Below are 27622 nucleotides of genomic sequence, written 5' to 3'. Positions count from 1 at the left end.
ATGATTCATAATTCAATTCATGATTCAATTCATGATTCATAATTCATGATTCATGATTCAGTTCATGATTCATGATTCATGATTCAATTCATGATTCAATTCATGATTCATGATTCATGATTCAATTCATGATTCATGATTCATGATTCAATTCATGATTCATGATTCATGATTCAATTCATGATTCATGATTCAGTTCATGATTCATAATTCATAATTCATGATTCAGTTCATGATTCAGGATTCAATTCAAGATTCATGATTCAATTTATGATTCGAATCCTGATTCAATTCATGATTCATGATTTGATTTATGATTCATGATTCATGATTCAATTTATGATTCATGATTTAATTAATGATTCAATTCATGATTCATGATTCATGATTCGATTCATGATTCATGATTCATGATTTAATTCATAAATAATGATTCATTATTCAATTCATGATTCATGATTCATGATTCAATTCATGATTCATGATTTAATTAATGATTCAATTCATGATTCATGATTCATGATTCGATTCATGATTCATGATTCATGATTTAATTCATAAATAATGATTCATTATTCAATTCATGATTCATGATTCATGATTCATGATTCAATTCATGATTCATGATTCGATTCATGATTCATGATTCATGATTGAATTCATGATTCATAATTCATGATTCATAATTCAATTTATGATTCATGATTCAATTCATGATTCATAATTCATGATTCATGATTCAGTTCATGATTCATGATTCATGATTCAATTCATGATTCAATTCATGATTCATGATTTATGATTGAATTCATGATTCATGATTCATGATTCATGATTGAATTCATGATTCATGATTCGATTCATGATTCATGATTCAATTCATGATTCATGATTCATGATTCATGATTCAATTTATGATTCATGATTCATGATTCAATTCATGATTCAATTGATGATTCATGATTCATGATTCATTTCATGATTCATAATTTATGATTCATGATTCATGATTCATGATTTATGATTCAATACATGATTCATGATTCAATTCATGATTCAATTCATAATTCATGATTCATGATTCGATTCATGATTCATGATTCAATTCATGATTCATGATTCATAATTCAATTCATGATTCATGATTCAAATCATGATTCATGATTCAATTTATGATTCATGATTGAATTCATGATTCATGATTCATGTTTCAATTCATGATTCAATTCATGATTCATGATTCAATTAATAATTCATGATTCATGATTCAATTGATGATTCATGATTCATGATTCTTGATTCATGATTCATGATTCAATTCAAGATTCATGATTCATGATTCAAGATTCAATTCATGATTCATGATTCATGATTCATGATTCTATTCATGATTCATGATTCAATTGATGATTCAATTCATGATTCATGATTCATGAATCAATTCATGATTCATAATTCATGATTCATGATTCAATTCATAATTTATAATTCATGATTCATGATTTATGATTTATGATTCAATACATGATTCATGATTCAATTCATGATTCATGATTCATGATTCGATTCATGATTGAATTCATGATTCATGATTCATAATTCAATTCATGATTCATGATTCAATTCATGATTCATAATTTATAATTCATGATTCAGTTCATGATTCATGATTCAATTCAAGATTCATGATTCAATTTATGATGCGAATCCTTATTCAATTCATGATTCATGATTCAATTCAAGATTCATGATTAATGATTCAATTCATGATTCATGATTCAATTTATGATTCGTGATTCATAATTCATGATTCTATTCATGATTCATGATTCATGATTTATGATTCATGATTTAATTCATAATTTATAATTCATGATTCATGATTCAATTCATGATTCATGATTCAATTAATGATTCATGATTCGATTCATGATTCGTAATTCAATTCATGATTAATGATTCATGATTCATGATTGAATTCATGATTCATGATTCATGATTCGATTCATGATTCATGATTCAATTCATGATTCATGATTCAAATCATGATTCAATTCATGATTCATGATTCAAGTCATGATTCATGTTTCAATTCATGATTCAATTCATGATTCATGATTCATGATTCAATTTATGATTCATGATTCATGACTCATGATTCAAATCATGATTCATGATTCATGATTCAATTCATGATTCATGATTCAATTCATGATTCATGATTCAATTCATGAATCATGATTCATGATTCAATTCATGATTCATGATTCATGATTCAATTCATGATTCATGATTCAATTCATGATTCATGATTCAATTCATGATTCATGATTCGATTCATGATTCTTGATTCATGATTCGATTCATGATTCTTGATTGAATTCATGATTCATGATTCAATTCATGATTCATAATTCGATTCATGATTCTTGATTCATGATTCATGATTCGATTAATAATTCATGATTCATGATTCAATTCATGATTCATGTTTTAATTAATGATTCAATTTATGATTCATGATTCATGATTCGATTCATGATTCATGACTGAATTCATGATTCATGATTCATAATTTAATTCATGATTCATGATTTAATTCATGATTAATAATTCATGATTCATGATTCAGTTCATGATTCATGATTCATGATTCAATTCATGATTGAATTCAGATTCATGATTCAATTCATGATTGAATTCATGATTCATGATTCAATTCATGATTCATGATTCGATTCATGATTCATGATTGAATTCATGATTCATGATTCATGATTCAAATCATGATTCATGATTCAATTCATGATTCATGATTCATGATTGAATTCATGATTCATGATTCAAGATTGAATTCATGATTCATGATTCGATTCATGATTCATGATTCATGATTCAATTTATGATTCATGATTCATGATAAAATTCATGATTCATGATTCAATTTATGATTCATGATTCATGATTCAATTCATGATTCATGATTCATGATTCATGATTGAATTCGTGATTCATGATTCGATTCATGATTCATGATTCGATTCATGATTCATGATTCAATTCATGATTCATGATTCAAATCATGATTCATGATTCAAATCATGATTCAATTCATGATTCATGATTCATGATTCATGATTCAAGTCATGATTCATGTTTCAATTCATGATTCAATTCATGATTCAATTAATGATTCATGATTCATGATTCACTTCAAGATTCATGATTCATGATTCGATTCATGATTCATGATTCATGATTCAATTCATGATTCATGATTCATGATTCATGATTCAAGTCATGATTCATGTTTCAATTCATGATTCAATTCATGATTCAATTAATGATTCATGATTCATGATTCACTTCATGCTTCATGATTCATGATTAGATTCATGATTCATGATTCATGATTCAATTCAAGATTCATGATTCATGATTCATGATTCAATTCATGATTCATGATTCATGATTCAATACATGATTCATAATTCATGATTCATGATTCAATTCATAATTTATAATTCATGATTCATGATTCATGATTTATGATTCAATACATAATTCATGATTCATGATTCAATTCATGATTCAATTCATGATTCATGACTCATGATTCATGATTCAAGTCATGATTCATGTTTCAATTCATGATTCACTTCATGATTCATGATTCATGATTCAATTCATTAATCATGATTCAATTCATGATTCATGATTCGATTCATGATTCTTGATTCATGATTCATGATTCTATTCATGATTCATGATTCATGATTCAATTCAAGATTCATGATTCAATTCATGATTTATGATTCATGATTCGATTCATGATTCTTGATTAATGATTCATGATTCGATTCATGATTCAATTCATGATTCATAATTCGATTCATGATTCTTGATTCATGATTCATGATTCATGATTCAATTCATAATTTATAATTCATGATTCATGATTCATGATTCAATTCATGATTCATGATTCAATTTATGATTCATGATTCATGATTCATGATTCAAATCATGATTCATGATTCATGATTCAAATCATGATTCATGATTCATGATTCATGATTCAATTCATGATTCATGATTCATGATTCATGAGTCATGATTCAATTCATGATTCATGATTCAATTCATGATTCATGATTCGATTCATGATTCTTGATTCATGATTCATGATTCGATTCATGATTCATGATTCATGATTCAATTCATGATTCATGATTCATGATTCAATTCATGATTCATGATTCATGATTCAATTCATGATTCATGATTCAATTCATGATTCATGATTCGATTCATGATTCTTGATTCATGATTCGATTCATGATTCTTGATTCAATTCATGATTCATGATTCATGATTCAATTCATGATTCATAATTAGATTCATGATTCTTGATTCATGATGCATGATTCGATTCATAATTCATGATTCATGATTCAATTCATGATTCATGATTCATGATTCTATTCATGATTCAATTAATGATTCAATTCATGATTCATGATTCATAATTCGATTCATGATTCGATTCATAATTCATGATTCATGATTCAATTCATGATTCATGATTCATAATTCAATTCATAATTTATAATTCATGATTCATGATCCATGATTCATTATTCATGATCCATGATTCATGATTCAATTCATGATTCATGATTTAATTAATGATTCAATTCATGATTCATGATTCATGATTCAATTCATGATTCATGATTCATAATTCATGATTCAGTTCATGATTCAGTTCATGATTCATGATTCAATTCATGATTCAATTCATGATTCATGATTTAATTAATGATTCGATTCATGATTCATGATTTAATTAATGATTCATGATTCATGATTCAATTCATGATTCATGATTCAAATCATGATTCATGATTCGATTCATGATTCATGATTGAATTCATGATTCATGATTCATAATTCAATTTATGATTCATGATTCAATTCATGATTCATAATTCATGATTCATGATTCAGTTCATGATTCATGATTCATGATTGAATTCATGTATCAATTCATGATTCTTGATTCATGATTGAATTCATGATTCATGATTCATGATTCGATTCATGATTCATGATTCAATTCATGATTCATGATTCATGATTCATGATTCAATTTATGATTCATGATTCATGATTCATGATTCAATTCATAATTTATAATTCATGATTCATGATTCATGATTTATAATTCAATACATGATTCATGATTCAATTCATGATTCATGATTCAATTCATGATTCAATTCATAATTCATGATTCATGATTCGATTCATGATTCATGATTCATGATTGAATTCATGATTCATGATTGAATTCATGATTCATGATTCATAATTCAATTCATGATTTATAATTTATGATTCATGATTCAATTCATAATTTATAATTCATGATTCATGATTCATGATTTATGATTCAATACATGATTCATGATTCAATTCATGATTCATGATTCAATTCATGATTCAATTCATAATTCATGATTCATGATTCGATTCATGATTCATGATTCATGATTGAATTCATGATTCATGATTCATAATTCAATTCATGATTCATGATTCAAATCATGATGCATGATTCAATTCATGATTCAGGATTGAATTCATGATTCATGATTCATGTTTCAATTCAAGATTCAATTCATGATTCATGATTCATGATTCAATTAATGATTCATTATTCATGATTCATGATTCAATTCATGATTCATGATTCTTGATTCATGATTCATGATTCATGATTCAATTCATGATTTATGATTCGATTCATGATTCTTGATTCATGATTCAATTCAAGATTCATGATTCATGATTCATGATTCAAGATTCAATTCATGATTCATGATTCATAATTCATGATTCAGTTCATGATTCAGGATTCAATTCAAGATTCATGATTCAATTTATGATTCGAATCCTGATTCAATTCATGATTCATGATTTGATATATGATTCATGATTCATGATTCAATTCATGATTCATGATTCATGATTCATGATTCAATTCATAATTAATGATTCATTATTCAATTCATGATTCATGATTCAAATCATGATTCATGATTCAATTCATGATTCATGATTCAATTCATGATTCATGATTTAATTAATGATTCAATTCATGATTCATGATTCATGATTCGATTCATGATTCATGATTGAATTCATGATTCATGATTCATAATTCAATTTATGATTCATGATTCGATTCATGATTCATAATTCATGATTCATGATTCAGTTCATGATTCATGATTCATGATTCAATTCATGATTCAATTCATGATTCATGATTCATGATTCGATTCATGATTCATGATTCAATTCATGATTCATGATTCATGATTCAATTTATGATTCATGATTCATGATTCAATTCATGATTTAATTCATGATTCATGATTCATGATTCAATTCATGATTCATGATTCGATTCATGATTCTTGATTCATGATTCATGATTCGATTTATGATTCATGATTCATGATTCAATTCATGATTCATGATTCATGATTCAATTCATGATTCATGATTCAATTCATGATTCATGATTCGATTCATGATTCTTGATTCGATTCATGATTCTTGATTCAATTCATGATTCATGATTCATGATTCAATTCATGATTCATAATTAGATTCATGATTCTTGATTCATGATGCATGATTCGATTCATAATTCATGATTCATGATTCATGGTTCTATTCATGATTCATGATTCATGATTTAATTAATGATTCAATTCATGATTCATGATTCATAATTCGATTCATGATTCATGATTCGATTCATAATTCATGATTCATGATTCAATTCATGATTCATGATTCATAATTCAATTCATAATTTATAATTCATGATTCATGATTCATGATCCATGATTCATTATTCATGATTCATGATCCATGATTCATGATTCAATTCATGATTCATGATTTAATTAATGATTCAATTCATGATTCATGATTCATGATTCGATTCATGATTCATGATTCAATTCATGATTCATGATTCATAATTCATGATTCAGTTCATGATTCATGATTCATGATTCAATTCATGATTCAATTCATGATTCATGATTCATGATTTAATTAATGATTCAATTCATGAATCATGATTGAATTCATGATTCATGATTCATAATTCAATTCATGATTCAATTCATGATTCATAATTCATGATTCATGATTCAGTTCATTATTCATGATTCATGATTCAATTCATGATTCAATTCATGATTCATGATTCATGATTCAATTCATGATTCATGATTCATGATTCGATTCATGATTCATAATTCAATTCATGATTCATGATTGAATTCATGATTCATGATTCATGATTCAATTCATGATTCATGATTCAGTTCATGATTCATAATTCATAATTCATGATTCAGTTCATGATTCAGGATTCAATTCAAGATTCATGATTCAATTTATGATTCGAATCCTGATTCAATACATGATTCATGATTTGATTTATGATTCATGATTCAATTCATGATTCATGATTCAAATCATGATTCATGATTCAATTCATGATTCATGATTCATGATTCAATTCATGATTCATGATTCATAATTCAATTTATGATTCATAATTCAATTCATGATTCATAATTCATGATTCATGATTTAGTTCATGATTCATGATTCAATTCATGATTCAATTCATGATTCATGATTCATGATTGAATTCATGATTCATGATTCATGATTCGATTCATGATTCATGATTCAATTCATGATTCATGATTCATGATTCAATTTATGATTCATGATTCATGATTCATGATTCAATTCATAATTCAATTGATGATTCATGATTCATGATTCAATTCATGATTCATAATTTATGATTCATGATTCAATTCATAATTTATAATTCATGATTCATGATTCATGATTTATGATTCAATACATGATTCATGATTCAATTCATGATTCATGATTCAATTCATGATTCAATTCATAATTCATGATTCATGATTCGATTCATGATTCATGATTCATGATTGAATTCATGATTCATGATTCATAATTCAATTCATGATTCATGATTCAAATCATGATTCATGATTCAATTCATGATTCAGGATTGAATTCATGATTCATGATTCATGTTTCAATTCATGATTCAATTCATGATTCATGAATCATGATTCAATTAATGATTCATGATTCATGATTCATGATTCAATTCATGATTCATGATTCTTGATTCATGATTCATGATTCATGATTCAATTTATGATTCATGATTCGATTCATGATTCTTGATTCATGATTCATGATTCATGATTCGATTCATGATTCATGATTCATGATTCAATTCAAGATTCATGATTCATGATTCATGATTCAAGATTCAATTCATGATTCATGATTCATAATTCATGATTCAGTTCATGATTCAGGATTCAATTCAAGATTCATGATTCAATTTATGATTCGAATCCTGATTCAATTCATGATTCATGATTTGATATATGATTCATGATTCATGATTCAATTCATGATTCATGATTCATGATTCATGATTCAATTCATAATTAATGATTAATTATTCAATTCATGATTCATGATTCATGATTCAATTCATGATTCATGATTCAAATCATGATTCATGATTCAATTCATGATTCATGATTCATGATTGAATTCATGATTCATGATTCATAATTCAATTTATGATTCATGATTCAATTCATGATTCATTATTCATAATTCATGATTCAGTTCATGATTCAGTTCATGATTCATGATTCAATTCATGATTCAATTCATGATTCATGATTCATGATTTAATTAATGATTCGATTCATGATTCATGATTTAATTAATGATTCATGATTCATGATTCAATTCATGATTCATGATTCAAATCATGATTCATGATTCGATTCATGATTCATGATTCATGATTGAATTCATGATTCATGATTCATAATTCAATTTATGATTCATGATTCAATTCATGATTCATAATTCATGATTCATGATTCAGTTCATGATTCATGATTCATGATTCAATTCATGATTATATTCATGATTCATGATTCATGATTGAATTCATGATTCATGATTCATGATTCGATTCATGATTCATGATTCAATTCATGATTCATGATTCATGATTCAATTTATGATTCATGATTCATGATTCATGATTCAATTCATAATTTATAATTCATGATTCATGATTCATGATTTATGATTCAATACATGATTCATGATTCAATACATGATTCATGATTCAATTCATGATTCATGATTCAATTCATGATTCAATTCATAATTCATGATTCATGATTCGATTCATGATTCATGATTCATGATTGAATTCATGATTCATGATTCATAATTCAATTCATGATTTATAATTTATGATTCATGATTCAATTCATAATTTATAATTCATGATTCATGATTCATGATTTATGATTCAATACATGATTCATGATTCAATTCATGATTCATGATTCAATTCATGATTCAATTCATAATTCATGATTCATGATTCGATTCATGATTCATGATTCATGATTCATGATTCATGATTCATGATTCATGATTCAATTCATGATTCATGATTCATAATTCAATTCATGATTCATGATTCAAATCATGATTCATGATTCAATTCATGATTCAGGATTGAATTCATGATTCATGATTCATGTTTCAATTCAAGATTCAATTCATGATTCATGATTCATGATTCAATTAATGATTAATTATTCATGATTCATGATTCAATTCATGATTCATGATTCTTGATTCATGATTCATGATTCAATTCATGATTTATGATTCGATTCATGATTCTTGATTCATGATTCAATTCAAGATTCATGATTCATGATTCATGATTCAAGATTCAATTCATGATTCATGATTCATAATTCATGATTCAGTTCATGATTCAGGATTCAATTCAAGATTCATGATTCAATTTATGATTCGAATCCTGATTCAATTCATGATTCATGATTTGATATATGATTCATGATTCATGATTCAATTCATGATTCATGATTCATGATTCATGATTCAATTCATAATTAATGATTCATTATTCAATTCATGATTCATGATTCAAATCATGATTCATGATTCAATTCATGATTCATGATTCAATTCATGATTCAATTAATGATTCAATTCATGATTCATGATTCATGATTCGATTCATGATTCATGATTCATGATTCATAATTCAATTTATGATTCATGATTCAATTCATGATTCATAATTCATGCTTCATGATTCAGTTCATGATTCATGATTCATGATGCAATTCATGATTCAATTCATGATTCATGATTGAATTCATGATTCATGATTCATGATTCAATTCATGATTCATGATTCATGATTCAATTTATGATTCATGATTCATGATTCAATTCATGATTCAATTCATGATTCATGATTCATGATTCAATTCATGATTCATGATTCGATTCATGATTCTTGATTCATGATTCATGATTCGATTTATGATTCATGATTCATGATTCAATTCATGATTCATGATTCATGATTCAATTCATGATTCATGATTCGATTCATGATTCTTGATTCGATTCATGATTCTTGATTCAATTCATGATTCATGATTCATGATTCAATTCATGATTCATGATTCATGATTCTATTCATGATTCATGATTCATGATTTAATTAATGATTCAATTCATGATTCATAATTCCATTCATGATTCATGATTCGATTCATAATTCATGATTCATGATTCAATTCATGATTCATGATTCATAATTCAATTCATAATTTATAATTCATGATTCATGATTCATGATCCATGATTCATTATTCATGATTCATGATCCATGATTCAATTCATGATTCATGATTTAATTAATGATTCAATTCATGATTCATGATTCATGATTTAATTAATGATTCAATTCATGAAACATGATTGAATTCATGATTCATGATTCATAATTCAATTCATGATTCAATTCATGATTCATAATTCATGATTCATGATTCAGTTCATGATTTATGATTCATGATTCAATTCATGATTCAATTCATGATTCATGATTCATGATTCAATTCATGATTCATGATTCATGATTCGATTCATGATTCATGATTTAATTCATGATTCATGATTGAATTCATGATTCATGATTCAATTCATGATTCATAATTCAGTTCATGATTCATAATTCATAATTCATGATTCAGTTCATGATTCAGGATTCAATTCAAGATTCATGATTCAATTTATGATTCGAATCCTGATTCAATTCATGATTCATGATTTGATTTATGATTCATGATTCATGATTCAATTCATGATTCATGATTCAAATCATGATTCATGATTCAATTCATGATTCATGATTCATGATTCAATTCATGATTCATGATTCGATTCATGATTCATGATTCATGATTCATAATTCAATTTATGATTCATGATTCAATTCATGATTCATAATTCATGATTCATGATTCAATTTATGATTCATGATTCATGATTCAATTCATGATTCATAATTTATGATTCATGATTCAATTCATAATTTATAATTCATGATTCATGATTTATGATTCAATACATGATTCATGATTCAATTCATGATTCAATTCATAATTCATGATTCATGATTCGATTCATGATTCATGATTCATGATTCAATTCATGATTCATGATTCATAATTCAATTCATGATTCATGATTCAAATCATGATTCATGATTCAATTTATAATTCATGATTGAATTCATGATTCATGATTCATGTTTCAATTCATGATTCAATTCATGATTCATGATTCATGATTCAATTAATAATTCATGATTCATGATTCAATTCATGATTCATGATTCATGATTCTTGATTCATGATTCATGATTCAATTCAAGATTCATGATTCATGATTCAAGATTCAATTCATGATTCATGATTCATGATTCAATTGATGATTCAATTGATGATTCATGATTCATGAATCAATTCATGATTCATAATTCATGATTCATGATTCAATTCATAATTTATAATTCATGATTCATGATTCATGATTTATGATTCAATACATGATTCATGATTCAATTCATGATTCATGATTCATGATTCGATTCATGATTGAATTCATGATTCATGATTCATAATTCAATTCATGATTCATGATTCAATTCATGATTCATAATTTATAATTCATGATTCAGTTCATGATTCATGATTCAATTCAAGATTCATGATTCAATTCATGATTCTTGACTCATGATTCAATTCAAGATTCATGATTCATGATTCATGATTCAAGATTCAATTCATGATTCATGATTCATAATTCATGATTCAGTTCATGATTCAGGATTCAATTCAAGATTCATGATTCAATTTATGATTCGAATCCTGATTCAATTCATGATTCATGATTTGATATATGATTCATGATTCATGATTCAATTCATGATTCATGATTCATGATTCATGATTCAATTCATAATTAATGATTCATTATTCAATTCATGATTCATGATTCAAATCATGATTCATGATTCAATTCATGATTCATGATTCATGATTCAATTCATGATTCAATTAATGATTCAATTCATGATTTATGATTCGATTCATGATTCTTGATTCATGATTCAATTCAAGATTCATGATTCATGATTCATGATTCAAGATTCAATTCATGATTCATGATTCATAATTCATGATTCAGTTCATGATTCAGGATTCAATTCAAGATTCATGATTCAATTTATGATTCGAATCCTGATTCAATTCATGATTCATGATTTGATATATGATTCATGATTCAATTCATGATTCATGATTCATGATTCATGATTCAATTCATAATTAATGATTCATTATTCAATTCATGATTCATGATTCAAATCATGATTCATGTTTCAATTCATGATTCATGATTTATGATTCAATTCATGATTCAATTAATGATTCAATTCATGATTCATGATTCATGATTCGATTCATGATTCATGATTCATGATTGAATTCATGATTCATGATTCATATTTCAATTTATGATTCATGATTCAATTCATGATTCATAATTCATGATTCAGTTCATGATTCATGATTCATGATTCAATTCATGATTCAATTCATGATTCATGATTCATGATTGAATTCATGATTCATGATTCATGATTCGATTCATGATTCATGATTCAATTCATGATTCATGATTCATGATTCAATTTATGATTCATGATTCATGATTCAATTCATGATTCAATTCATGATTCATGATTCATGATTCAATTCATGATTCATGATTCGATTCATGATTCTTGATTCATGATTCATGATTCGATTTATGATTCATGATTCATGATTCAATTCATGATTCATGATTCATGATTCAATTCATGATTCATGATTCAATTCATGATTCATGATTCGATTCATGATTCTTGATTCGATTCATGATTCTTGATTCAATTCATGATTCATGATTCATGATTCAATTCATGATTCATAATTAGATTCATGATTCTTGATTCATGATGCATGATTCGATTCATAATTCATGATTCATGATTCAATTCATGATTCATGATTCATGATTCTATTCATGATTCATGATTCATGATTTAATTAATGATTCAATTCATGATTCATGATTCATAATTCGATTCATGATTCATGATTCGATTCATAATTCATGATTCATGATTCAATTCATGATTCATGATTCATAATTCAATTCATAATTTATAATTCATGATTCATGATTCATGATCCATGATTCATTCATTATTCATGATTCATGATCCATGATTCATGATTCAATTCATGATTCATGATTTAATTAATGATTCAATTCATGATTCATGATTCATGATTCGATTCATGATTCATGATTCAATTCATGATTCATGATTCATAATTTATGATTCAGTTCATGATTCATGATTCATGATTCAATTCATGATTCAATTCATGATTCATGATTCATGATTTAATTAATGATTCAATTCATGAATCATGATTGAATTCATGATTCATGATTCATAATTCAATTCATGATTCAATTCATGATTCAATTCATGATTCATAATTCATGATTCATGATTCAGTTCATGATTCATGATTCATGATTGAATTCATGAATCATGATTGAATTCATGATTCATGATTCATAATTCAATTCATGATTCAATTCATGATTCAATTCATGATTCATAATTCATGATTCATGATTCAGTTCATGATTCATGATTCATGATTCAATTCATGATTCAATTCATGATTCATGATTCATAATTCAATTCATGATTCATGATTCATGATTCGATTCATGATTCATGATTCAATTCATGATTCATGATTGAATTCATGATTCATGATTCAGTTCATGATTCATAATTCATGATTCAGTTCATGATTCAGGATTCAATTCAAGATTCATGATTCAATTTATGATTCGAATCCTGATTCAATTCATGATTCATGATTTGATTTATGATTCATGATTCATGATTCAATTCATGATTCATGATTCAAATCATGATTCATGATTCAATTCATGATTCATGATTCATGATTCAATTCATGATTCAATTCATGATTCATGATTCATGATTCAATTCATGATTCATGATTCGATTCATGATTCATGATTCATGATTCATGATTCATGATTCATAATTCAATTTGATTCATGATTCAATTCATGATTCATAATTCATGATTCATGATTCAGTTCATGATTCATGATTCATGATTCAATTCATGATTCAATTCATGATTCATGATTCATGATTGAATTCATGATTCATGATTCATGATTCGATTCATGATTCATGATTCAATTCATGATTCATGATTCATGATTCAATTTATGATTCATGATTCATGATTCATGATTCAATTCATAATTCAATTGATGATTCATGATTCATGATTCAATTCATGATTCATAATTTATGATTCATGATTCAATTCATAATTTATAATTCATGATTCATGATTCATGATTTATGATTCAATACATGATTCATGATTCATGATCCATGATTCATTCATTATTCATGATTCATGATCCATGATTCATGATTCAATTCATGATTCATGATTTAATTAATGATTCAATTCATGATTCATGATTCATGATTCGATTCATGATTCATGATTCAATTCATGATTCATGATTCATAATTCATGATTCAATTCATGATTCAATTCATGATTCATGATTCATGATTTAATTAATGATTCAATTCATGAATCATGATTGAATTCATGATTCATGATTCATAATTCAATTCATGATTCAATTCATGATTCAATTCATGATTCATAATTCATGATTCATGATTCAGTTCATGATTCATGATTCATGATTCAATTCATGAATCATGATTGAATTCATGATTCATGATTCATAATTCAATTCATGATTCAATTCATGATTCAATTCATGATTCATAATTCATGATTCATGATTCAGTTCATGATTCATGATTCATGATTCAATTCATGATTCAATTCATGATTCATGATTCATGATTCAATTCATGATTCATGATTCATGATTCGATTCATGATTCATGATTCAATTCATGATTCATGATTGAATTCATGATTCATGATTCAGTTCATGATTCATAATTCATGATTCAGTTCATGATTCAGGATTCAATTCAAGATTCATGATTCAATTTATGATTCGAATCCTGATTCAATTCATGATTCATGATTTGATTTATGATTCATGATTCATGATTCAATTCATGATTCATGATTCAAATCATGATTCATGATTCAATTCATGATTCATGATTCATGATTCAATTCATGATTCAATTCATGATTCATGATTCATGATTCAATTCATGATTCATGATTCGATTCATGATTCATGATTCATGATTCATGATTCATAATTCAATTTGATTCATGATTCAATTCATGATTCATAATTCATGATTCATGATTCAGTTCATGATTCATGATTCATGATTCAATTCATGATTCAATTCATGATTCATGATTCATGATTCATGATTCGATTCATGATTCATGATTCAATTCATGATTCATGATTCAATTTATGATTCATGATTCATGATTCATGATTCAATTCATAATTCAATTGATGATTCATGATTCATGATTCAATTCATGATTCATAATTTATGATTCATGATTCAATTCATAATTTATAATTCATGATTCATGATTTATGATTCAATACATGATTCATGATTCAATTCATGATTCATGATTCAATTCATGATTCAATTCATAATTCATGATTCATGATTCGATTCATGATTCATGATTCATGATTGAATTCATGATTCATGATTCATAATTCAATTCATGATTCATGATTCAAATCATGATTCATGATTCAATTCATGATTCAGGATTGAATTCATGATTCATGATTCATGTTTCAATTCATGATTCAATTCATGATTCATGAATCATGATTCAATTAATGATTCATGATTCATGATTCATGATTCAATTCATGATTCATAATTCATGATTCATGATTCAATTCATAATTTATAATTCATGATTCATGATTCATGATTTATGATTCAATACATGATTCATGATTCAATTCATGATTCATGATTCAATTCATGATTCAATTCATGATTCATGATTCATGATTCGATTAATGATTGAATTCATGATTCATGATTCATAATTCAATTCATGATTCATGATTCAATTCATGATTCATAATTTATAATTCATGATTCAGTTCATGATTCATGATTCAATTCAAGATTCATGATTCAATTTATGATTCGAATCCTTATTCAATTCATGATTCATGATTCAATTTATGATTCATGATTCATAATTCATGATTCTATTCATGATTCATGATTCATGATTTATGATTCATGATTTAATTCATAATTTATAATTCATGATTCATGATTCAATTCATGATTCGTGATTCATGATTCATGATTCGATTCATGATTCGTGATTCATGATTCAATTCATGATTCATGATTCATGATTGAATTCATGATTCATGATTCATGATTCGATTCATGATTCATGATTCAATTCATGATTCATGATTCAAATCAAGATTCAATTCATGATTCATGATTCAATTCATGATTCAAGTCATGATTCATGTTTCAATTCATGATTCAATTCATGATTCATGATTCAATTTATGATTCATGATTCATGACTCATGATTCAAATCATGATTCATGATTCATGATTCATGATTCAATTCATGATTCATGATTCATGATTCAATTCATGATTCATGATTCATGATTCAATTCATGATTCATAATTCGATTCATGATTCTTGATTCATGATTCATGATTCGATTAATAATTAATGATTCATGATTCAATTCATGATTCATGTTTTAATTAATGATTCAATTTATGATTCATGATTCATGATTCGATTCCTGATTCATGACTGAATTCATGATTCATGATTCATAATTTAATTCATGATTCATGATTCAATTCATGATTAATAATTCATGATTCATGATTCAGTTCATGATTCATGATTCATGATTCAATTCATGATTAAATTCAGATTCATGATTCAATTCATGATTGAATTCATGATTCATGATTAAATTCATGATTCATGATTAAATTCATGATTCATGATTCGATTCATGATTCATGATTGAATTCATGATTCAAGATTCATGATTCAAATCATGATTCATGATTGAATTCATGATTCATGATTGAATTCATGATTCATGATTCAAGATTGAATTCATGATTCATGATTCGATTCATGATTCATGATTCATGATTCAATTTATGATTCATGATTCATGATTCAATTCATGATTCATGATTCGATTCATGATTCATGATTCGATTCATGATTCATGATTCGATTCATGATTCATGATTCAATTCATGATTCAAATCATGATTCAATTCATGATTCATGATTCATGATTCAAGTCATGATTCATGTTTCAATTCATGATTCAATTCATGATTCATGATTCATGATTCAATTAATGATTCATGATTCATGATTCACTTCATGATTCATGATTCATGATTCGATTCATGATTCATGATTCAATTCATGATTCATGATTCGATTCATGATTCTTGATTCATGATTAATGATTCGATTCATGATTCATGATTCATGATTCAATTCAAGATTCATGATTCATGATTCATGATTCAATTCATGATTCATGATTCAATACATGATTCATAATTCATGATTCATGATTCAATTCATAATTTATAATTCATGATTCATGATTTATGATTCAATACATAATTCATGATTCAATTCATGATTCATGATTCAATTCATGATTCAATTCATGATTCATGATTCATGATTCGATTCATGATTCATGATTCATGATTGAATTCATGATTCATGATTCATAATTCAATTCATGATTCATAATTCAATTCATGATTCATAATTCAATTAATGATTCATTATTCATGATTCATGATTCAATTCATGATTCATGATTCTTGATTCATGATTCATGATTCATGATTCAATTCATGATTTATGATTCGATTCATGATTCTTGATTCATGATTCAATTCAAGATTCATGATTCATGATTCATGATTCAAGATTCAATTCATGATTCATGATTCATAATTCATGATTCAGTTCATGATTCAGGATTCAATTCAAGATTCATGATTCAATTTATGATTCGAATCCTGATTCAATTCATGATTCATGATTTGATATATGATTCATGATTCATGATTCAATTCATGATTCATGATTCATGATTCATGATTCAATTCATAATTAATGATTCATTATTCAATTCATGATTCATGATTCAAATCATGATTCATGATTCAATTCATGATTCATGATTCAATTCATGATTCATGATTTAATTAATGATTCAATTCATGATTCATGATTCATGATTCGATTCATGATTCATGATTGAATTCATGATTCATGATTCATAATTCAATTTATGATTCATGATTCGATTCATGATTCATAATTCATGATTCATGATTCAGTTCATGATTCATGATTCATGATTCAATTCATGATTCAATTCATGATTCATGATTCATGATTCGATTCATGATTCATGATTCAATTCATGATTCATGATTCATGATTCAATTTATGATTCATGATTCATGATTCAATTCATGATTTAATTCATGATTCATGATTCATGATTCAATTCATGATTCATGATTCGATTCATGATTCTTGATTCATGATTCATGATTCGATTTATGATTCATGATTCATGATTCAATTCATGATTCATGATTCATGATTCAATTCATGATTCATGATTCAATTCATGATTCATGATTCGATTCATGATTCTTGATTCGATTCATGATTCTTGATTCAATTCATGATACATGATTCATGATTCAATTCATGATTCATAATTAGATTCATGATTCTTGATTCATGATGCATGATTCGATTCATAATTCATGATTCATGATTCATGGTTCTATTCATGATTCATGATTCATGATTTAATTAATGATTCAATTCATGATTCATGATTCATAATTCGATTCATGATTCATGATTCGATTCATAATTCATGATTCATGATTCAATTCATGATTCATGATTCATAATTCAATTCATAATTTATAATTCATGATTCATGATTCATGATCCATGATTCATTATTCATGATTCATGATCCATGATTCATGATTCAATTCATGATTCATGATTTAATTAATGATTCAATTCATGATTCATGATTCATGATTCGATTCATGATTCATGATTCAATTCATGATTCATGATTCATAATTCATGATTCAGTTCATGATTCATGATTCATGATTCAATTCATGATTCAATTCATGATTCATGATTCATGATTTAATTAATGATTCAATTCATGAATCATGATTGAATTCATGATTCATGATTCATAATTCAATTCATGATTCAATTCATGATTCATAATTCATGATTCATGATTCAGTTCATTATTCATGATTCATGATTCAATTCATGATTCAATTCATGATTCATGATTCATGATTCAATTCATGATTCATGATTCATGATTCGATTCATGATTCATAATTCAATTCATGATTCATGATTGAATTCATGATTCATGATTCATGATTCAATTCATGATTCATGATTCAGTTCATGATTCATAATTCATAATTCATGATTCAGTTCATGATTCAGGATTCAATTCAAGATTCATGATTCAATTTATGATTCGAATCCTGATTCAATACATGATTCATGATTTGATTTATGATTCATGATTCAATTCATGATTCATGATTCAAATCATGATTCATGATTCAATTCATGATTCATGATTCATGATTCAATTCATGATTCATGATTCATAATTCAATTTATGATTCATAATTCAATTCATGATTCATAATTCATGATTCATGATTTAGTTCATGATTCATGATTCAATTCATGATTCAATTCATGATTCATGATTCATGATTGAATTCATGATTCATGATTCATGATTCGATTCATGATTCATGATTCAATTCATGATTCATGATTCATGATTCAATTTATGATTCATGATTCATGATTCATGATTCAATTCATAATTCAATTGATGATTCATGATTCATGATTCAATTCATGATTCATAATTTATGATTCATGATTCAATTCATAATTTATAATTCATGATTCATGATTCATGATTTATGATTCAATACATGATTCATGATTCAATTCATGATTCATGATTCAATTCATGATTCAATTCATAATTCATGATTCATGATTCGATTCATGATTCATGATTCATGATTGAATTCATGATTCATGATTCATAATTCAATTCATGATTCATGATTCAAATCATGATTCATGATTCAATTCATGATTCAGGATTGAATTCATGATTCATGATTCATGTTTCAATTCATGATTCAATTCATGATTCATGAATCATGATTCAATTAATGATTCATGATTCATGATTCATGATTCAATTCATGATTCATGATTCTTGATTCATGATTCATGATTCATGATTCAATTTATGATTCATGATTCGATTCATGATTCTTGATTCATGATTCATGATTCATGATTCGATTCATGATTCATGATTCATGATTCAATTCAAGATTCATGATTCATGATTCATGATTCAAGATTCAATTCATGATTCATGATTCATAATTCATGATTCAGTTCATGATTCAGGATTCAATTCAAGATTCATGATTCAATTTATGATTCGAATCCTGATTCAATTCATGATTCATGATTTGATATATGATTCATGATTCATGATTCAATTCATGATTCATGATTCATGATTCATGATTCAATTCATAATTAATGATTAATTATTCAATTCATGATTCATGATTCATGATTCAATTCATGATTCATGATTCAAATCATGATTCATGATTCAATTCATGATTCATGATTCATGATTGAATTCATGATTCATGATTCATAATTCAATTTATGATTCATGATTCAATTCATGATTCATTATTCATAATTCATGATTCAGTTCATGATTCAGTTCATGATTCATGATTCAATTCATGATTCAATTCATGATTCATGATTCATGATTTAATTAATGATTCGATTCATGATTCATGATTTAATTAATGATTCATGATTCATGATTCAATTCATGATTCATGATTCAAATCATGATTCATGATTCGATTCATGATTCATGATTCATGATTGAATTCATGATTCATGATTCATAATTCAATTTATGATTCATGATTCAATTCATGATTCATAATTCATGATTCATGATTCAGTTCATGATTCATGATTCATGATTCAATTCATGATTATATTCATGATTCATGATTCATGATTGAATTCATGATTCATGATTCATGATTCGATTCATGATTCATGATTCAATTCATGATTCATGATTCATGATTCAATTTATGATTCATGATTCATGATTCATGATTCAATTCATAATTTATAATTCATGATTCATGATTCATGATTTATGATTCAATACATGATTCATGATTCAATACATGATTCATGATTCAATTCATGATTCATGATTCAATTCATGATTCAATTCATAATTCATGATTCATGATTCGATTCATGATTCATGATTCATGATTGAATTCATGATTCATGATTCATAATTCAATTCATGATTTATAATTTATGATTCATGATTCAATTCATAATTTATAATTCATGATTCATGATTCATGATTTATGATTCAATACATGATTCATGATTCAATTCATGATTCATGATTCAATTCATGATTCAATTCATAATTCATGATTCATGATTCGATTCATGATTCATGATTCATGATTCATGATTCATGATTCATGATTCATGATTCAATTCATGATTCATGATTCATAATTCAATTCATGATTCATGATTCAAATCATGATTCATGATTCAATTCATGATTCAGGATTGAATTCATGATTCATGATTCATGTTTCAATTCAAGATTCAATTCATGATTCATGATTCATGATTCAATTAATGATTAATTATTCATGATTCATGATTCAATTCATGATTCATGATTCTTGATTCATGATTCATGATTCAATTCATGATTTATGATTCGATTCATGATTCTTGATTCATGATTCAATTCAAGATTCATGATTCATGATTCATGATTCAAGATTCAATTCATGATTCATGATTCATAATTCATGATTCAGTTCATGATTCAGGATTCAATTCAAGATTCATGATTCAATTTATGATTCGAATCCTGATTCAATTCATGATTCATGATTTGATATATGATTCATGATTCATGATTCAATTCATGATTCATGATTCATGATTCATGATTCAATTCATAATTAATGATTCATTATTCAATTCATGATTCATGATTCAAATCATGATTCATGATTCAATTCATGATTCATGATTCAATTCATGATTCAATTAATGATTCAATTCATGATTCATGATTCATGATTCGATTCATGATTCATGATTCATGATTCATAATTCAATTTATGATTCATGATTCAATTCATGATTCATAATTCATGCTTCATGATTCAGTTCATGATTCATGATTCATGATGCAATTCATGATTCAATTCATGATTCATGATTGAATTCATGATTCATGATTCATGATTCAATTCATGATTCATGATTCATGATTCAATTTATGATTCATGATTCATGATTCAATTCATGATTCAATTCATGATTCATGATTCATGATTCAATTCATGATTCATGATTCGATTCATGATTCTTGATTCATGATTCATGATTCGATTTATGATTCATGATTCATGATTCAATTCATGATTCATGATTCATGATTCAATTCATGATTCATGATTCGATTCATGATTCTTGATTCGATTCATGATTCTTGATTCAATTCATGATTCATGATTCATGATTCAATTCATGATTCATGATTCATGATTCTATTCATGATTCATGATTCATGATTTAATTAATGATTCAATTCATGATTCATAATTCCATTCATGATTCATGATTCGATTCATAATTCATGATTCATGATTCAATTCATGATTCATGATTCATAATTCAATTCATAATTTATAATTCATGATTCATGATTCATGATCCATGATTCATTATTCATGATTCATGATCCATGATTCAATTCATGATTCATGATTTAATTAATGATTCAATTCATGATTCATGATTCATGATTTAATTAATGATTCAATTCATGAAACATGATTGAATTCATGATTCATGATTCATAATTCAATTCATGATTCAATTCATGATTCATAATTCATGATTCATGATTCAGTTCATGATTTATGATTCATGATTCAATTCATGATTCAATTCATGATTCATGATTCATGATTCAATTCATGATTCATGATTCATGATTCGATTCATGATTCATGATTTAATTCATGATTCATGATTGAATTCATGATTCATGATTCAATTCATGATTCATAATTCAGTTCATGATTCATAATTCATAATTCATGATTCAGTTCATGATTCAGGATTCAATTCAAGATTCATGATTCAATTTATGATTCGAATCCTGATTCAATTCATGATTCATGATTTGATTTATGATTCATGATTCATGATTCAATTCATGATTCATGATTCAAATCATGATTCATGATTCAATTCATGATTCATGATTCATGATTCAATTCATGATTCATGATTCGATTCATGATTCATGATTCATGATTCATAATTCAATTTATGATTCATGATTCAATTCATGATTCATAATTCATGATTCATGATTCAATTTATGATTCATGATTCATGATTCAATTCATGATTCATAATTTATGATTCATGATTCAATTCATAATTTATAATTCATGATTCATGATTTATGATTCAATACATGATTCATGATTCAATTCATGATTCAATTCATAATTCATGATTCATGATTCGATTCATGATTCATGATTCATGATTCAATTCATGATTCATGATTCATAATTCAATTCATGATTCATGATTCAAATCATGATTCATGATTCAATTTATAATTCATGATTGAATTCATGATTCATGATTCATGTTTCAATTCATGATTCAATTCATGATTCATGATTCATGATTCAATTAATAATTCATGATTCATGATTCAATTCATGATTCATGATTCATGATTCTTGATTCATGATTCATGATTCAATTCAAGATTCATGATTCATGATTCAAGATTCAATTCATGATTCATGATTCATGATTCAATTGATGATTCAATTGATGATTCATGATTCATGAATCAATTCATGATTCATAATTCATGATTCATGATTCAATTCATAATTTATAATTCATGATTCATGATTCATGATTTATGATTCAATACATGATTCATGATTCAATTCATGATTCATGATTCATGATTCGATTCATGATTGAATTCATGATTCATGATTCATAATTCAATTCATGATTCATGATTCAATTCATGATTCATAATTTATAATTCATGATTCAGTTCATGATTCATGATTCAATTCAAGATTCATGATTCAATTCATGATTCTTGACTCATGATTCAATTCAAGATTCATGATTCATGATTCATGATTCAAGATTCAATTCATGATTCATGATTCATAATTCATGATTCAGTTCATGATTCAGGATTCAATTCAAGATTCATGATTCAATTTATGATTCGAATCCTGATTCAATTCATGATTCATGATTTGATATATGATTCATGATTCATGATTCAATTCATGATTCATGATTCATGATTCATGATTCAATTCATAATTAATGATTCATTATTCAATTCATGATTCATGATTCAAATCATGATTCATGATTCAATTCATGATTCATGATTCATGATTCAATTCATGATTCAATTAATGATTCAATTCATGATTTATGATTCGATTCATGATTCTTGATTCATGATTCAATTCAAGATTCATGATTCATGATTCATGATTCAAGATTCAATTCATGATTCATGATTCATAATTCATGATTCAGTTCATGATTCAGGATTCAATTCAAGATTCATGATTCAATTTATGATTCGAATCCTGATTCAATTCATGATTCATGATTTGATATATGATTCATGATTCAATTCATGATTCATGATTCATGATTCATGATTCAATTCATAATTAATGATTCATTATTCAATTCATGATTCATGATTCAAATCATGATTCATGTTTCAATTCATGATTCATGATTTATGATTCAATTCATGATTCAATTAATGATTCAATTCATGATTCATGATTCATGATTCGATTCATGATTCATGATTCATGATTGAATTCATGATTCATGATTCATATTTCAATTTATGATTCATGATTCAATTCATGATTCATAATTCATGATTCAGTTCATGATTCATGATTCATGATTCAATTCATGATTCAATTCATGATTCATGATTCATGATTGAATTCATGATTCATGATTCATGATTCGATTCATGATTCATGATTCAATTCATGATTCATGATTCATGATTCAATTTATGATTCATGATTCATGATTCAATTCATGATTCAATTCATGATTCATGATTCATGATTCAATTCATGATTCATGATTCGATTCATGATTCTTGATTCATGATTCATGATTCGATTTATGATTCATGATTCATGATTCAATTCATGATTCATGATTCATGATTCAATTCATGATTCATGATTCAATTCATGATTCATGATTCGATTCATGATTCTTGATTCGATTCATGATTCTTGATTCAATTCATGATTCATGATTCATGATTCAATTCATGATTCATAATTAGATTCATGATTCTTGATTCATGATGCATGATTCGATTCATAATTCATGATTCATGATTCAATTCATGATTCATGATTCATGATTCTATTCATGATTCATGATTCATGATTTAATTAATGATTCAATTCATGATTCATGATTCATAATTCGATTCATGATTCATGATTCGATTCATAATTCATGATTCATGATTCAATTCATGATTCATGATTCATAATTCAATTCATAATTTATAATTCATGATTCATGATTCATGATCCATGATTCATTCATTATTCATGATTCATGATCCATGATTCATGATTCAATTCATGATTCATGATTTAATTAATGATTCAATTCATGATTCATGATTCATGATTCGATTCATGATTCATGATTCAATTCATGATTCATGATTCATAATTTATGATTCAGTTCATGATTCATGATTCATGATTCAATTCATGATTCAATTCATGATTCATGATTCATGATTTAATTAATGATTCAATTCATGAATCATGATTGAATTCATGATTCATGATTCATAATTCAATTCATGATTCAATTCATGATTCAATTCATGATTCATAATTCATGATTCATGATTCAGTTCATGATTCATGATTCATGATTGAATTCATGAATCATGATTGAATTCATGATTCATGATTCATAATTCAATTCATGATTCAATTCATGATTCAATTCATGATTCATAATTCATGATTCATGATTCAGTTCATGATTCATGATTCATGATTCAATTCATGATTCAATTCATGATTCATGATTCATAATTCAATTCATGATTCATGATTCATGATTCGATTCATGATTCATGATTCAATTCATGATTCATGATTGAATTCATGATTCATGATTCAGTTCATGATTCATAATTCATGATTCAGTTCATGATTCAGGATTCAATTCAAGATTCATGATTCAATTTATGATTCGAATCCTGATTCAATTCATGATTCATGATTTGATTTATGATTCATGATTCATGATTCAATTCATGATTCATGATTCAAATCATGATTCATGATTCAATTCATGATTCATGATTCATGATTCAATTCATGATTCAATTCATGATTCATGATTCATGATTCAATTCATGATTCATGATTCGATTCATGATTCATGATTCATGATTCATGATTCATGATTCATAATTCAATTTGATTCATGATTCAATTCATGATTCATAATTCATGATTCATGATTCAGTTCATGATTCATGATTCATGATTCAATTCATGATTCAATTCA

Source organism: Mixophyes fleayi, unplaced genomic scaffold (genome assembly GCF_038048845.1).
Source record: "Mixophyes fleayi isolate aMixFle1 unplaced genomic scaffold, aMixFle1.hap1 Scaffold_68, whole genome shotgun sequence".
Lineage (NCBI taxonomy): Eukaryota > Metazoa > Chordata > Amphibia > Anura > Limnodynastidae > Mixophyes > Mixophyes fleayi.
This window is presented reverse-complemented; position numbering follows the sequence as displayed.